Source organism: Dendrobates tinctorius, unplaced genomic scaffold (assembly GCF_039654945.1).
Source record: "Dendrobates tinctorius isolate UK_male_01 unplaced genomic scaffold, ASM3965494v1 ptg000151l, whole genome shotgun sequence".
NCBI lineage: Eukaryota > Metazoa > Chordata > Amphibia > Anura > Dendrobatidae > Dendrobates > Dendrobates tinctorius.
In genome coordinates this window covers 11754973-11768099 of record NW_027361818.1, presented here as the reverse complement: position 1 = coordinate 11768099, position 13127 = coordinate 11754973, and the positions used below count along the sequence as shown (strand labels likewise).

Genomic DNA, 13127 nt, shown 5'->3' with positions numbered 1-13127 from the left:
CTAGCTACTCCTCTCAGTCAACCCCTTTAACGTCTTCTCACTAGTTGAGCTCAGTGCCCCCATCTACTGGCCCTTTTCTAATACTGCACCTAACTATAACTAAGTATTGAAATACAGCCACACACACACACGACATATATACTGTACTCTATACAGACATGTAAAGAACACAGCTAATATTCAGTAACAATATTAACAGGGCTATGCCCTCACCTCCTTACATATACACCAGTATACTGGACACACTTAGGGTCCTCTTATTCTTTCTTACTCTCTGTATCAGCGGGGTCCTCTCTCTCTCCTGTAGAGTGTAAGCTCTTATGGTCAGTGGGGTCCTCTCTCTCCTGTAGAGTGTAAGCTCTTATGGTCAGTGGGGTCCTCTCTCCTGTAGAGTGTAAGCTCTTATGGTCAGTGGGATCCTCTCTCTCCTGTAGAGTGTAAGCTCTTATGGTCAGTGTGGTCCTCTCTCTCCTGTAGAGTGTAAGCTCTTATGGTCAGTGGAGTCCTCTCTCTCCTGTAGAGTGTAAGCTCTTATGGTCAGTGGGGTCCTGTTGTGAGTTCATTTTCCCCTGCATCACTGAGGCCCGAGGAACTCCCTCTTCTGCTAAGGAGAGGTAGTGAGTCTGATTATCAGACACCTGAGATTAATGATGATGACTGGCTGAGTGGAGTCACAGACTGGATATAAGGCTGCATACGCCCATTCTCCCTGCGGGTGATTTCTCTGTGGTATCCTTGGAGTCCAGTCTGAATTCCTGCTCTGCTAAAGCTAAGTTTTCTTCCTTGCTTTTTGCATTTGTGCCTTGCTTTGTTTTTTTCTGGATTTCAGCCATCCCCTGCTGGGGTGAGCTGAACTCCTTAGCTCTGTCTCCTGAAAATACCAGAGTGCTGATTTAGTTTTGAAGCTTAGTTGCTTCAGGGTCTTTTTCCATTTCAGCTTGCTGGCTTATGTTTTGGATAGGGTTTTTTGCCGATTGCAGACAGCAGCTTTCCTTTCCTTTCCTGTTTAGATTAGATTGGGCCCCAACGTTTGCTCAGCCTATCTTTCTATCTGTGTCAGTGTTTTTTCATCTTGCTTCACCGTCATTATATGTTGGGGGCTGCCTTTTACTTTGGGGTCTGCTCTGGGGCAGTTTAGATTTCCTTTTCTGTCTTTAGGCTATTTAGTTTCTCCGGCTGTGATCGAGGGGTCTAGGGCACCGTAGGAACCCCCCACGGCTACTGCTAGTTGTGTTGATAGGTTCAGGGGTCTGCAATCGGATAGTTGCCAGCTCCTCTGGTTTTCTGGACGTAGCTTCTATTTTTGTGTCGGCCTCCTACGGTCACTCAATCATAACAGAATCACCCGCCGAACCGCAGATCCTAGGGTACTCAATAGCAGGAAAGAATTGTAAAAAAAAAAAAAAAAAAAAAGGTGTGTATATTTTTTCCTCTATATCTCTGAGGCCGTAGGGGGAATTTTTTTTTCTCTCAATGGAGATAAAGCAATTGTCTGATCGTGTGGAGCAGCTCGCTGCGGAAGTGCAGGGAATTTCCGCCTACCTTGCTCATTCACATGCTGCTGAACCAAAGATTCCTACACCTGATGTATTTTGTGGTGATCGGTCTAAATTTTTGAATTTCAAAAATAATTGTAAATTATTTTTTGCCATGAAGCCTAACTCGTCAGGGAGCTCCGCGCAGCAGGTTAAAATTGTCATCTCTTTGCTGCGTGGCGATCCCCAGGATTGGGCGTTTTCTTTGAAACCAGATGATCCTATTCTGACTAATGTGATCGCATTTTTTCAAGCCTTGGGCTTGTTGTAAGACGAACCTAATGCCATTGATCAGGCTGAAAAGACCCTGCTGGCATTGAATCAGGGTCGAGATTCTGCAGAATTGTACTGTCAAAAATTCCGAAAGTGGGCGGTACTTACTACTTGGAATGATAATGCCTTGGCTGCTCTCTTTCGGAAGGGTTTGTCAGAAGCCGTAAAAGATACTATGGTGGGATTTCCTGTTCCCTCTGGTCTTGACGATTCTATGTCATTAGCCATTCAGGTTGATCGGCGTTTGCGCGAACGCAAAACTGCACGAGAGGTGTTGCCACCTGTTGAACAAATGACTGAACCTATGCAATGTGATAAGAGTTTTCTCCAGAGAGCAGCGTCAGGAGTTCAGAAGACGTAATAAGTTGTGCTTTTTCTGTGGAGATGCCTTGCATATTATTTCTGTCTGTCCTAAACGAGAGAAACGCTTTGCACACACGTTTTCTGTTGGTGGTGTTCAACCTAAGTTTCTTCTGGCTATTACTCTGATCTGCTCCCTGTCCACATTTTCCGCCAAGGCATTTGTGGATTCGGGAGCAGCTCTAAGCCTAATGGACTTGGATTTTGCTAAATGTTGTGGATTTCCTATGACACCTCTGCGGACGCCTATCCCTTTGAGGGGGATTGATGCTACTCCTTTGGCTAAAGATAAACCTCAGTTTTGGACCCAGGTGGTAATGCGGGTCACCCCAGACCATCAGGAAAATTGCAGATTTTTGGTGTTGCATAATCTGCATGATACCATTGTTCTGGGGTTTCCCTGGTTACAAATCCATAATCCAGTTCTGGATTGGAAATCTTTGTCTGTGGTGAGTTGGGGTTGTCGGTGTGCCCTTAGTGATGCTCCTGTTTTCTCCACCTCTCCCCAGTCACATGATGTTCCTGACTATCTGGCTGATTTTTATGATGTATTTAGTGAGAATGAGTCTGCGTCTTTGCCTCCTCATAGGAGTTATGACTGTTCTATTGAGCTGAACCCGGGGTGTAAATTCCCCAAGGGTCGGCTTTTCAATTTATCTGTACCCGAGCACGAGGCTATGCGATCCTATATTAAGGAGGCGTTGGAGAAGGGTCATATTAGACCATCCTTTTCACCCTTACGTGCTGGTTTTTTTTTGTAGCCAAAAAGGATGGTTCATTAAGACCTTGTATTGATTATCGTGCCCTCAACAAGATTACTGTTAAATATCAGTATCCGTTACCCCTGATTTCGGATCTATTCTCTAGAGTTAAAGGTGCTTGCTGGTTTACCAAGCTTGACCTCAGGGGGGCGTATAATCTTATTCGCATTAAGCATGGGGATGAATGGAAGACAGCGTTTAATACTCCGGAGGGACATTTTGAGTACCTGGTGATGCCTTTTGGGCTCACTAATGCCCCTTCTGTCTTCCAGTGCTTCATGAACGATATTTTCCGAGATTTTGTGGATACATTTTTGATTATCTATCTGGATGATATTTTGATCTTCTCCAAGGATTGGGATTCTCATGTGGAACATGTTCGGACTGTGTTCCGGATCTTGAGGGAGAATTCCCTGTATGTCAAGGGATCTAAATGCCTTTTTGGGATACAGAGGATTTCATTTTTGGGATTTATTTTGTCTCCGTCAACTATTGAAATGGATCCAGTCAAGGTACAGGCCATTTATGATTGGGTTCAGCCCACTTCTTTGAAGGCCCTCCAGAAGTTTTTGGGTTTTGCTAATTTTTATCGGAAATTTATAGCAAAATTTTCTAGTATTGCCAAGCCATTGACTGATTTGACTAAGAAGGGTGCTGATGTGTTAAATTGGTCTCCGGGGGCTGTTTCTTCCTTTCAGGAGTTGAAGCGAAGATTCACCTCCGCCCCGGTTTTGCGGCAACCTGATGTCTCACTTCCGTTCCAGGTAGAGGTGGATGCTTCTGAGATTGGTGCAGGAGCTGTTTTGTCCCAAAAGGATCCTGTAACATCTAAAATGAATCCCTGCGCTTTCTTTTCCCGAAAGTTCTCTCCATCTGAACGTAACTACGACGTGGGGAATCGGAAACTGTTGGCCATGAAATGGGCATTTGAGGAGTGGAGACATTGGTTGGAGGGAGCTAAGCATCAAGTCGTGGTCCTCACCGACCACAAGAATTTGATTTATCTAGAGTCGGCTAAGCGCTTGAACCCTAGACAGGATAGGTGGGCCTTGTTTTTTACACGTTTTGATTTTGTGGTTTCTTTTCTTCCTGGAACTAAGAATGTCAAGGCAGACGCACTCTCTAGGAGTTTCTTTGCTGATTCTCCTGTGGTGACCAAACCTGCTACCATCTTAGGCGAAGGGGTAGTTCTTTCTGCCATCTCGCCCGATATGAGACGTGCTCTGGAAGAATTCCAGAGAGACAAGCCTGAGCGTTGTCCCAGTGGAAAGTTGTATGTTCCTGACCAGTGGAAGAAGAGAGTGATGTCTGAAGTTCATTGCTCTGCTTTGGCTGGTCATCCAGGTATTTTTGGTACTAGAGATCTTGTGAGTCGGTCTTTTTGGTGGCCCTCCTTGTCTCGTGATGTCAGGAATTTTGTGCAGTCCTGTGGGACGTGCTCCCGGTCTAAATCATGCTCCCGCTCTAGTGGGTTGTTGATGCCTTTGCCTGTCCCCAAGAGGTCATGGACCCATATTTCAATGGATTTCATCTCCGATATGCCTGTCTCTCAAAGGATGACTGTTATTTGGGTGATTTGTAATAGGTTCTCTAAGATGGTTCATCTTGTACCACTCCCTAAGTTGCCGTCTTCCTCTGAGTTGGTGCCCCTGTTTTTGCAACAGGTGGTTCGCTTGCACGGGATTCCTGAGAACATTGTGTCTGACAGAGGAGTTCAGTTTGTGTCTAGATTTTGGAGAACTTTCTGTTCCAAGCTGGGAATTCAGTTGTCCTTCTCCTCTGCCTTTCACCCTCAGACCAATGGGCAGACAGAGAGAACAAACCAGACCTTGGAGTCATATTTGAGATGTTTTATTTCTGCTGATCAGGATGATTGGGTTTCATTTTTACCCTTGGCCGAATTTGCTTTAAATAACAGAGCTAGTTCTGCCACTTTGATGTCACCTTTTATTTGTAACTTTGGGTTTCATCCTCGATTTTCTTCAGGGCAGGTGGAGCCGTCTGCCTGCCCAGGGGTTGACACTGTGGTGGAGAGAATGCACCAGATCTGGGACTAAGTGGTGGATAAGTTATCTCTCTCCCAGGAAAAGGCCCAGCAGTTTTCCAACCGACATAGGACCATTGGTCCCCAGTTTAAGGTTGGTGATTTGGTGTGGTTATCATCAAAAAATATTGCTATGAAGGTGGCTTCTCCTAAGTTTAAGCCTAGATTTATTCGACCTTACAAGATTTTGGAGATTATTAATCCGGTCTCTTTTTGTTTGGCTCGTCCTGTCACATTTAAAATCCATAATGTGTTTCATAAGTCCTTGTTGAAGAGATTTGTTGAACCTGTTGTTCTGGGAGTGGCACCTCCAGACCCTGTATTGGTTGAAGGTAACATTGAATATGAGGTAGAGAAAGTACTGGATTCTCGTCTGGCTAGACGGAGACTCCAGTATTTGGTTAAGTGGAAGGGTTATGGTCAGGAGGATAATTCCTGGGTCTCTGCCTCTGATGTTCATGCTAAAAGACTGGTGCGTGCCTTTCATCAAGCTCACCCTGATCGCCCTGGTGGCGTGGTTGAGGGTTCGGTGACCCCTCCTCAAGGGGGAGGTACTGTTGTGAGTTCATTTTCCCCTGCATCACTGAGGCCCGAGGAACTCCCTCTTCTGCTAAGGAGAGGTAGTGAGTCTGATTATCAGACACCTGAGATTAATGATGATGACTGGCTGAGTGGAGTCACAGACTGGATATAAGGCTGCATACACCCATTCTCCCTGCGGGTGATTTCTCTGTGGTATCCTTGGAGTCCAGTCTGAATTCCTGCTCTGCTAAAGCTAAGTTTTCTTCCTTGCTTTTTGCATTTGTGCCTTGCTTTGTTTTTTCTGGATTTCAGCCATCCCCTGCTGGGGTGAGCTGAACTCCTTAGCTCTGTCTCCTGAAAATACCAGAGTGCTGATTTAGTTGAAGCTTAGTTGCTTCAGGGTCTTTTTCCATTTCAGCTTGCTGGCTTATGTTTTGGATAGGGTTTTTTGCCGATTGCAGACAGCAGCTTTCCTTTCCTTTCCTGTTTAGATTAGATTGGGCCCCAACGTTTGCTCAGCCTATCTTTCTATCTGTGTCAGTGTTTTTTCATCTTGCTTCACTGTCATTATATGTTGGGGGCTGCCTTTTACTTTGGGGTCTGCTCTGGGGCAGTTTAGATTTCCTTTTCTGTCTTTAGGCTATATAGTTTCTCCGGCTGTGATCGAGGGGTCTAGGGCACCGTAGGAACCCCCCACGGCTACTGCTAGTTGTGTTGATAGGTTCAGGGGTCTGCAATCGGATAGTTGCGAGCTCCTCTGGTTTTCTGGACGTAGCTTCTATTTTTGTGTCTGCCTCCTACAGTCACTCAATCATAACAGGGTCCTCTCTCCTGTAGAGTGTAAGCTCTTATGGTCAGTGGGGTCCACTCTCTCCTGTAGAGTGTAAGCTCTTATGGTCAGTGGGGTCCTCTCTCTCTCTCCTGTAGAGTGTAAGCTCTTATGATCAGTGTGGTCCTCTCTCTCCTGTAGAGTGTAAGCTCTTATGGTCAGTGTGGTCCTCTCTCTCTCCTGTAGAGTGTAAGCTCTTATGGTCAGTGGGGTCCTCTCTCTCTCTCCTGTAGAGTGTAAGCTCTTATGGTCAGTGGGGTCCTCTCTCTCTCTCCTGTAGAGTGTAAGCTCTTATGGTCAGTGTGGTCCTCTCTCTCTCCTGTAGAGTGTAAGCTCTTATGGTCAGTGTGGTCCTCTCTCTCTCCTGTAGAGTGTAAGCTCTTATGGTCAGTGGGGTCCTCTCTCCTGTAGAGTGTAAGCTCTTATGGTCAGTGGGGACCTCTCTCTCTACTGTAGAGTGTAAGCTCTTATGGTCAGTGTGGTCCTCTCTCTCTCCTGTAGAGTGTAAGCTCTTATGGTCAATGGGGTCCTCTCTCTCCTGTAGAGTGTAAGCTCTTATGGTCAGTGGGGTCCTCTCTCTCCTGTAGAGTGTAAGCTCTTATGGTCAGTGTGGTCCTCTCTCTCTCCTGTAGAGTGTAAGCTCTTATGGTCAGTGTGGTCCTCTCTCTCTCCTGTAGAGTGTAAGCTCTTATGGTCAGTGTGTTCCTCTCTCTCTCCTGTAGATTGTAAGCTCTTATGGTCAATGGGGTCCTCTCTCTCTCGTGTAGAGTGTAAGCTCTTATGGTCAGTGGGGACCTTTCTCTCCTGTAGAGCGTAAGCTCTTATGATCAGTGGGGTCCTCTCTACTGTAAAGTGTAAGCTCTTATGGTCAGTGGGGTCCTCTCTCTCTCTCCAGTAGAGTGTAAGCTCTTATGGTCAATGGGGTCGTCTCTCTCCTGTAGAGTGTAAGCTCTTATGGTCAGTGGGGTCCTCTCTCTCTCCTGTAGAGTGTAAGCTCTTATGGTCAGTGGGGTCCTCTCTCTCCTGTAGAGCGTAAGCTCTTATGGTCAGTGTGGTCCTCTCTCTCCTGTAGAGTGTAAGCTCTTATGGTCAGTGGGGTCCTCTCTCTCTCCTGTAGATTGTAAGCTCTTATGGTCAATGGGGTCCTCTCTCTCTCCTGTAGAGTGTAAGCTCTTATGGTCAGTGGGGTCCTCTCTCTCTCTCCAGTAGAGTGTAAGCTCTTATGGTCAATGGGGTCCTCTCTCTCCTGTTGAGTGTAAGCTCTTATGGTCAGTGTGGTCCTCTCTCTCTCCTGTAGAGTGTAAGCTCTTATGGTCTGTGGGGTCCTCTCTCTCCTGTAAGCTCTTATGGTCAGTGTGGTCCTCTCTATCTCCTGTAGATTGTAAGCTTTTATGGTCAATGGGGTCCTCTCTCTCTCCTGTAGAGTGTAAGCTCTTGAGGTCAGTGGGGTCCTTTCTCTCCTGTAGAGCGTAAGCTCTTATGATCAGTGGGGTCCTCTCTACTGTAAAGTGTAAGCTCTAATGGTCAGTGGGGCCCTCTCTCTCTCCAGTAGAGTGTAAGCTCTTATGGTCAATGGGGTCCTCTCTCTCCTGTAGAGTGTAAGCTCTTATGGTCAATGGGGTCCTCTCTCTCTCCTGTAGAGTGTAAGCTCTTATGGTCAGTGGGGTCCTCTCTCTCTCTCCAGTAGAGTGTAAGCTCTTATGGTCAATGGGGTCCTCTCTCTCCTGTTGAGTGTAAGCTCTTATGGTCAGTGTGGTCCTCTCTCTCTCCTGTAGAGTGTAAGCTCTTATGGTCTGTGGGGTCCTCTCTCTCCTGTAAGCTCTTATGGTCAGTGTGGTCCTCTCTATCTCCTGTAGATTGTAAGCTTTTATGGTCAATGGGGTCCTCTCTCTCTCCTGTAGAGTGTAAGCTCTTGAGGTCAGTGGGGTCCTTTCTCTCCTGTAGAGCGTAAGCTCTTATGATCAGTGGGGTCCTCTCTACTGTAAAGTGTAAGCTCTAATGGTCAGTGGGGCCCTCTCTCTCTCCAGTAGAGTGTAAGCTCTTATGGTCAATGGGGTCCTCTCTCTCCTGTAGAGTGTAAGCTCTTATGGTCAGTGGGGTCCTCTCTCTCTCCTGTAGAGTGTAAGCTCTTATGGTCAGTGGGGTCCTCTCTCTCCTGTAGAGCGTAAGCTCTTATGGTCAGTGTGGTCCTCTCTCTCCTGTAGAGTGTAAGCTCTTATGGTCAGTGGGGTCCTCTCTCCTGTAGAGTGTAAGCTCTTATGGTCAGTGGGGTCCTCTCTCTCCTGTAGATTGTAAGCTCTTATGATCAGTGGGGTGCTCTCTCTCTCTCCTGTAGATTGTAAGCTCTTATGGTCAATGGGGTCCCCTCTCTCTCTCCTGTAGAGTGTAAGCTCTTGAGGTCAGTGGGGTCCTTTCTCTCCTGTAGAGCGTAAGCTCTTATGATCAGTGGGGTCCTCTCTACTGTAAAGTGTAAGCTCTAATGGTCAGTGGGGCCCTCTCTCTCTCCAGTAGAGTGTAAGCTCTTATGGTCAATGGGGTCCTCTCTCTCCTGTAGAGTGTAAGCTCTTATGGTCAATGGGGTCCTCTCTCTCTCCTGTAGAGTGTAAGCTCTTATGGTCAGTGGGGTCCTCTCTCTCTCTCCAGTAGAGTGTAAGCTCTTATGGTCAATGGGGTCCTCTCTCTCCTGTTGAGTGTAAGCTCTTATGGTCAGTGTGGTCCTCTCTCTCTCCTGTAGAGTGTAAGCTCTTATGGTCTGTGGGGTCCTCTCTCTCCTGTAAGCTCTTATGGTCAGTGTGGTCCTCTCTATCTCCTGTAGATTGTAAGCTTTTATGGTCAATGGGGTCCTCTCTCTCTCCTGTAGAGTGTAAGCTCTTGAGGTCAGTGGGGTCCTTTCTCTCCTGTAGAGCGTAAGCTCTTATGATCAGTGGGGTCCTCTCTACTGTAAAGTGTAAGCTCTAATGGTCAGTGGGGCCCTCTCTCTCTCCAGTAGAGTGTAAGCTCTTATGGTCAATGGGGTCCTCTCTCTCCTGTAGAGTGTAAGCTCTTATGGTCAGTGGGGTCCTCTCTCTCTCCTGTAGAGTGTAAGCTCTTATGGTCAGTGTGGTCCTCTCTCTCCTGTAGAGCGTAAGCTCTTATGGTCAGTGTGGTCCTCTCTCTCCTGTAGAGTGTAAGCTCTTATGGTCAGTGGGGTCCTCTCTCCTGTAGAGTGTAAGCTCTTATGGTCAGTGGGGTCCTCTCTCTCCTGTAGATTGTAAGCTCTTATGATCAGTGGGGTGCTCTCTCTCTCTCCTGTAGATTGTAAGCTCTTATGGTCAATGGGGTCCTCTCTCTCTCTCCTGTAGAGTGTAAGCTCTTATGGTCAGTGGGGTCCTCTCTCTCTCCTGTAGATTGTAAGCTCTTATGGTCAATGGGGTCCTCTCTCTCTTGTAGAGTGTAAGCTCTTGAGGTCAGTGGGGTCCTTTCTCTCCTGTAGAGCGTAAGCTCTTATGATCAGTGGGGTCCTCTCTACTGTAAAGTGTAAGCTCTAATGGTCAGTGGGGCCCTCTCTCTCTCCAGTAGAGTGTAAGCTCTTATGGTCAATGGGGTCCTCTCTCTCCTGTAGAGTGTAAGCTCTTATGGTCAGTGGGGTCCTCTCTCTCTCTCCTGTAGAGTGTAAGCTCTTATGGTCAGTGGGGTCCTCTCTCTCCTGTAGAGCGTAAGCTCTTATGGTCAGTGTGGTCCTCTCTCTCCTGTAGAGTGTAAGCTCTTATGGTCAGTGGGGTCCTCTCTCCTGTAGAGTGTAAGCTCTTATGGTCAGTGGGGTCCTCTCTCTCCTGTAGATTGTAAGCTCTTATGATCAGTGGGGTGCTCTCTCTCTCTCCTGTAGATTGTAAGCTCTTATGGTCAATGGGGTCCTCTCTCTCTTGTAGAGTGTAAGCTCTTATGGTCAGTGGGGTGCTCTCCTGTAGAGTGTAAGCTCTTATGGTCAGTGGGGTCCTCTCCTGTAGAGTGTAAGCTCTTATGGTCAGTGGGGTCCTCTCTCTCTCCTGTAGAGTGTAAGCTCTTAGGGTCAGTGGGGTCCTCTCTCTCCTGTAGAGCGTAAGCTCTTATGGTCAGTGGGGTCCTCTCTCTCTCCTGTAGAGTGTAAGCTCTTATGGTCAGTGGGGTCCTCTCTCTCTCTCCAGTAGAGTGTAAGCTCTTATGGTCAATGGAGTCCTCTCTCTCCTGTAGAGTCTAAGCTCTTATGGTCGGTGGGGTCCTCTCTCTCTCCTGTAGAGTGTAAGCTCTTATGGTAAGTGGGGTCCTCTCTCTCCTGTAGAGCGTAAGCTCTTATGGTCAATGGGGTCCTCTCTCTCCTGTAGAGTGTAAGCTGTTATGGTCAGTGGGTCCTCTGTCTCCTGTAGAGTGTAAGCTCTTATGGTCAGTGGAGTCCTCTCTCTCTCCTGTAGAGTGTAAGCTCTTATGGTCAGTGGGTTCTTCTCTCTCCTGTAGAGTGTAAGCTCTTATGGTCAGTGTGGTCCTCTCTCTCTCCTGTAGATTGTAAGCTCTTATGGTCAGTGGGGTCCTCTCTCTCTCCTGTAGATTGTAAGCTCTTATGATCAGTGGGGTCCTTTCTCTCTCCTGTAGAGTGTAAGCTCTTATGGTAAGTGGGGTCCTCTCTCTCTCCTGTAGATTGTAAGCTCTTATGGTCAGTGGGGTCCTCTCTCTCCTGCAGATTGTAAGCTCTTATGATCAGTGGGGTGCTCTCTCTCTCTCTCCTGTGGATTGTAAGCTCTTATGGTCAATCGGGTCCTCTCTCTCTCTCCTGTAGAGTGTAAGCTCTTATGGTCAGTGGGGTCCTCTCTCCTGTAGAGTGTAAGCTCTTATGGTCAGTGGGGTCCTCTCTCTCCTGTAGATTGTAAGCTGTTATGATCAGTGGGGTGCTCTCTCTCTCTCCTGTAGATTGTAAGCTCTTATGGTCAATGGGGTCCTCTCTCTCTCTCCTGTAGAGTGTAAGCTCTTATGGTCAGTGGGGTCCTCTCTCTCTCCTGTAGAGTGTAAGCTCTTATGGTCAGTGGGGTCCTCTCTCTCCTGTAGATTGTAAGCTCTTATGATCAGTGGGGTGCTCTCTCTCTCCTGTAGATTGTAAGCTCTTATGGTCAATGAGGTCCTCTCTCTCTCCTGTAGAGTGTAAGCTCTTATGGTCAGTGAGGTCCTCTCTCTCTCCTGTAGAGTGTAAGATCTTATGGTCAGTGGGGTCCTCTCTCTCCCCTGTAGAGTGTAAGCTCTTATTGTCTGTGGGGTCCTTTCTCTCCTGTAGAGTGTAAGCTCTTATGGTCAGTGGGGTCCTCTCTCTCTCCTGTAGAGTGTAAGCTCTTATGGTCAGTGGGGTCCTCTCTCTCTCCTGTAGATTGTAAGCTCTTATGGTCAGTGGGCTGCATTCTCTCCTGCAGAGTGTAAGCTCTTATGGTCAGTGGGGTCCTCTCCTGTAGAGTGTAAGCTCTTATGGTCAGTGGGGTCCTCTCCTGCAGAGTGTAAGCTCTTATGGTCTGTGGGGTCCTCTCTTTCTCCTGTAGAGTGTAAGCTCTTGAGGTCAGTGGGGTCCTTTCTCTCCTGTAGAGCGTAAGCTCTTATGATCAGTGGGGTCCTCTCTACTGTAAAGTGTAAGCTCTTATGGTCAGTGGGGTCCTCTCTCTCTCCTGTAGAGTGTAAGCTCTTATGGTCAGTGTGGTCCTCTCTCTCCTGTAGAGCGTAAGCTCTTATGGTCAGTGTGGTCCTCTCTCTCCTGTAGAGTGTAAGCTCTTATGGTCAGTGGGGTCCTCTCTCCTGTAGAGTGTAAGCTCTTATGGTCAGTGGGGTCCTCTCTCTCCTGTAGATTGTAAGCTCTTATGATTAGTGGGGTGCTCTCTCTCTCTCTCCTGTAGATTGTAAGCTCTTATGGTCAGTGGGGTCCTCTCTCTCTCCTGTAGAGTGTAAGCTCTTATGGTAAGTGGGGTCCTCTCCTGTAGAGTGTAAGCTCTTATGGTCAGTGCGGTCCTCTCTCTCTCCTGTAGAGTGTAAGCTCTTTGGGTCAGTGGGGTCCTCTCTCTCCTGTAGAGCGTAAGCTCTTATGATCAGTGGGGTCCTCTCTCTCTCCTGTAGAGTGTAAGCTCTTATGGTCAGTGGGGTCCTCTCTCTCTCTCCAGTAGAATGTAAGCTCTTATGGTCAATGGGGTCCTCTCTCTCCTGTAGAGTGTAAGCTCTTATGGTCAGTGGGGTCCTCTCTCTCCTGTAGAGCGTAAGCTCTTATGGTCAGTGGGGTCCTCTCTCTCCTGTAGAGTGTAAGCTCTTATGGTCAATGGGGTCCTCTCTTTCCTATAGAGTGTAAGCTCTTATGGTCAGTGGGGTCCTCTCTCTCTCCTGTAGAGTGTAAGCTCCTATGGTCATTGGGTCCTCTCTCTCTCCAGTAGATTGTAAGCTTTTATGCTCAATGGGGTCCTCTCTCTCCTGTAGAGTGTTAGCTCTTATGGTCAGTGGGGTCCTCTCTCCTGTAGAGTGTAAGCTCTTATGGTCAGTGGGGTCCTCTCTCTCCTATAGAGCGTAAGCTCTTATGGTCAGTGGGGTCCTCTCTCTCCTGTAGAGCGTAAGCTCTTATGATCAGTGGGGTCCTCTCTCTCCTGTAGAGTGTTAGCTCTTATGATCAGTGGGGTCCTCTCTCCTGTAGAGTGTAAGCTCTTATGGTCAGTGGGGTCCTCTCTCTCCTGTAGAGTGTAAGCTCTTATGGTCAGAGGGGTCCTCTCTCTCCTGTAGAGCGTAAGCTCTTATGATCAGTGGGGTCCTCTCTCTCTACTGTAGAGTGTAAGCTC

At 47.6% G+C, this 13127-nt stretch overlaps 1 protein-coding gene across 1 annotated transcript in view; it reads left to right on the top strand.

Moving 5' to 3' along the window:
- Positions 1-13127, top strand: part of LOC141050255 (NACHT, LRR and PYD domains-containing protein 3-like) — a 183265-nt gene that overhangs the window by 28169 nt on the left and 141969 nt on the right. The window lies entirely within an intron of this gene.